The 4,336-nt window shown below is 30.6% G+C and overlaps 1 pseudogene; it reads left to right on the top strand.

Moving 5' to 3' along the window:
• Positions 1–3,577: 3,577 nt before the first annotated feature.
• LOC138957924 (uncharacterized) lies at positions 3,578–3,974 on the top strand (annotated as a pseudogene).
• The last annotated feature ends 362 nt before the right edge of the window (positions 3,975–4,336 follow it).

The following is a 4,336-nucleotide window of genomic DNA, read 5'->3' as shown; positions in this document are numbered from 1 at the left end:
CCCAACCCCAACCCCAACCCCAACCCCAACCCCAACCCAAACCCCAACCCCAACCCCAACCCCAACCCCAACCCCAACCCCAACCCCGTAAATCAACACCAGATTTTTAAAATTCAGGAATTATTGATTAAAACATATGCACATTATCAAATTATTATTACTTATTCATTAAATAAGTAAATATGCTAAAAGATATTTTGGAAAATAAATAGGATTTAAACTAAGCTTTCAAGAAACTGTATCAGCAATCAGGTGACTGTCCTTATTAGGTTATTGAAGAGTTGAATGTGCACAGCAAACAAGTATAATTGTTAAGTTAAATTTTGCTTGCTGTTTATTAGTTGACTTAAGCATATTTTCTTATAATTATAGATATAACCTATTAATTGAGTGATTGATCATTCTTTATAAAAAATAGCAGTGTAAGATCAAACTTATCTAAATGAATAGCATTACAACTATTTTCAATTTAAAAATCGTGCTGGTTTCAGTATATTTATACAGGTAAACTGTTTATGGTGTCAATACTGCATATAAATTTGCATTATGTATGACTGCTAGTATTTGATTATAACTGTAAAGTTGACTCTATTTGCCGAAAATTTATTATTTGATTTGATTGAGTTACTACTGTTGCTGTTACGGTAGTTAGCTGCTATTTTTAATGAGTATAAGAATTGTATTAGGGTATCATGGATTTATTTATGTTTGTTAAGCCATTTGATGAGTTGCTGGATGAGTCTGATACGAGTATCGTATGAGAATTTGGGGGTCCATTTCTACAGAGCTGCAAATTATCCCTTAAGCAGCTTACCTGTCCATTTTTGCCCACTGATTTGTTTTTCTAAATGGTTAGTTTGTATTAAACTGTGCATATCATACAAATAATATATTTTTTGCTGATACTTATGCACAGGCAAAGCATATATCATCTGACAACTCACTTTATTATTTACAATTTATTGCCATCTATTAATTCGCTGTTCTATTGCCTGCACTAACCATATACTTATTTCATTGACTTACTCATACACCATTTTGTACTATTCACATTTGCATTTCAAGTAAATCTACAGCATCCATACACAATGATCATATGCACTTTAATGACCCCTTACCTATGATAGAACTTCAAATAATTAATCATTAGTATGCGTTATAGATTGATATAGTTTTGTGTCACTTTATGACTCAATAATGGTAAGGTTGGGGTGATTTATTTTCTTAAGTCGACTTATAAAGATAGTTTTACATACTTTTTGTAATTGGGCAATTTCAGGTACCATATCACAATGATCCACAATTAGTATTGCAGTTTTGTTTTAATTGCTAATCATCATTTTCAATTTTTTAATGTTTATTAAAAAATCCTATAAAGACTTTGCCAACATTGAAGTATACTAAATGATGCTGTATATGTTTGTCTGATGAATACATCGTAGTAGTCTATGAACACTAATGGTATTACCATTTATTTAAAAACTGCTTCCCTGTTTTATATATGGTAAATAGTTGCAATTTTGATGACAATAATTCGGCTACTATTCTAAAGTAGTTTTTTAGCGCTATGTTTATAGTAGAGTTGTGTAAATTGGATGATTTGTCAGTAGTGTTTTTAAAGATGTATTTTATTATATTTTGTTATATGTTTGCAATTTATGGCATTATAATATTTTTTTAAGTAAATGCATCCTTTACGACAGCATATTCCATTGGTTGATTTTGGGATAATGCCAACGCTGCAACATGAAGATTCCTTTCAACAAATGATAATACTAAATGGATAATTTTGAACACAATTCTATGGCTTATGTGATGAATCGATGGTGTAACATTTAAATATTGTGAGTTTAATGTTGGAATTTATAACTGATTTTTACATCTTTACTTACAACTTTACAGTTTGTAGTATCAAATACTCCTCCGTAACTGATTCGGACCACCTAAATATCTCCAACATAATGCTACTCACCCATCCATAGCTTCTTACTATCAATTTATCTAAAACACAAATGAGACAATAATGCCTTAGCTGCCAAATTTTAGTTGCATATGATACTCATCGCTAATATAAGACCTAAACCGACTATTTTCCGATTTCTGAATGATCCTTTAATGAGTATTTCATCAATATCTTATTGTGAGTCTATAAGCTAGTTTACTGTCCTGAGCCCCTTCACATAAGGTCGTACAATAAAAATGTGCTTTGTTGCCCTCATAAGATTACACAGTACTATACTTCATCAACATCAGTACCTTACGATGAGGAAAAACAGCCATCCCCATCATACATTAGACTTTTGCCATTAAATCCTTGTTCTATACTTGCTACTCAGAGTAGGCTCCACCAATGCTGCTTGGTTTTTATGTACTTGCTAAGTATTCCTTATGGTTTGACGAATTCTTAAATATAAAACTACAAATCTATCGACTTTACTAAAAAATATACTGTGATTTAGGCATTATACCAAAGCAGCATTGACTTTCATAAAGACTTACTTACAAATTTTCAGTCTCTAAAAATCTGTTAGATTAGTTAGATTACTCATCCTTTAATTAGGTCATTAATTTTTTATTATTATTGCTGATTTTGGTGTTTATTATGATGCTACTAATACTTATTTTGCAATTAACTGATGATTTCTTTTACTTTTTCAGGAATTAGTCCTTCAACTATATGTTTGTACCCTTACTTTTTCAATCTTTGAATTTCTTAATTATTTTTTTCCAAAATTAAGAAACTGATTTTTGTTTGGCAATTCGAGTGCTGAACGAATAGCTATTCTAAGTTAAGTTTTGGAGTCTACTTGAGAGAATCCTCTGCCATAGCAGATATCTCCCTGATAGAATCTGGCATAGTTAGCAGGAACATCTATTAAGTCAGGACAATTAGATTTTACATACTTGATCTGTTCAGCAACTGCAGGCTCAATAGTTTATACACTTTCTGACAGTAAGATTTTGCCTTAGCAGAATAAGAGACTATTTTCCAATCATTTAAATTCAGAACATTCTTGAATGTTTCAAAGATTGACCGTAAAAGTTATGGATGCTTAGCGATTGAAATTATCCCATTTGCTTTACTTTCAAGAGGATGTCTGTTGGACTTTGCTATGCCTGAACGATAGTTTTCTATATGAGTTCAAAACTGAACAATATAGTAGGCATATATTGTAATGGGCTGTATACATAAATCAGTAGTAAAATGCAAGTATGAATATTATAAAATGTGAATTTGGTAAAAAATATAATTAATAAAAATTGAATGTGTTTTCTTTGTTTTTATAAGGTACCTATTGGTGTTCATACGATGTTTATTTGTTTATATATGCTTATTTAATCTTTTGTGATTTTAATTTATTTTATTTTTGATGCAATATATACTTATTTCTATTTAATATGGATATTGTCGGAATGAAGCTGAAAAGCTACAACATAATTAGGGAAATAGGCTAGGGAGAATTTGCAGTAGTCTATGAAGCAGTTAATGATACAAATAGAGAAGTTGTAGCTGTTAAAGCCATGAAAAAGTCAACTATGGAAAACCCAAGAACCAGGAAATTTACTTAAATATAAGTAAAAATTCTGAAGGCTATAAATAATGCAAACGTTATAAAATTCATTGATAGCTTCAAAATTTAGGATAGCTTCTACATTGTGACTGAATACTGTAATGGGGGGTAACTTAAATAATACGTCAATAGAAAAAAAAGAATTACTGAAGATGAAGCAATACAAATTCTCAAGAATATACTCAACGGTTATAAAGGTATCCATTAAGTAGGAGCCATGCATCGTGACATGAAATTATCCAACATTATTAGCCATAATGGAGTTTGGAAAATTGCAGATTTAGGTTTGCAGTTTAAATCGAAGAAGATTAGAAGAATTTCGTTTCTGTTGGCAATATTGCAAATATGGCTCCATAGGTTCTTCAAAATCTGCCCTATGGTCGTAATGCAGACATTTGGTCAGTAGGATCAATTTTCTATAATCTTCTTTATGGACGTTTACCTTTTTAAACAAAAAATAGAAAAGAATTAATCAAACAAGTGCTTAATACTCGTCCTAACTTCTAAGGCATCAATATATCTCCATAATCGATAGATTTCATAAATGCTTGTTTAAACCCTGACCCTTAAACTCGCATAAGTTGGGTTGAAGTTTACTAGCACCCCATTTTGATCTAATTCATGGATAGTAAAACCCTGAAATAATTGATAATTAAGATATGCTTAAATATGAAAAAATTAAAAGGACATAGAGTAATGTTAGAAGCAATTGTTTAATACCAAAGATAATACCTAAAAGAAGAAATAACATTATGTTCATTTTC

Source organism: Littorina saxatilis, unplaced genomic scaffold, assembly GCF_037325665.1.
Source record: "Littorina saxatilis isolate snail1 unplaced genomic scaffold, US_GU_Lsax_2.0 scaffold_3534, whole genome shotgun sequence".
In the NCBI taxonomy this organism is placed as follows: domain Eukaryota; kingdom Metazoa; phylum Mollusca; class Gastropoda; order Littorinimorpha; family Littorinidae; genus Littorina; species Littorina saxatilis.
The sequence above is the reverse complement of the archived record's forward strand: the minus strand, read 5'-3'. Positions and strand labels throughout refer to the sequence as shown.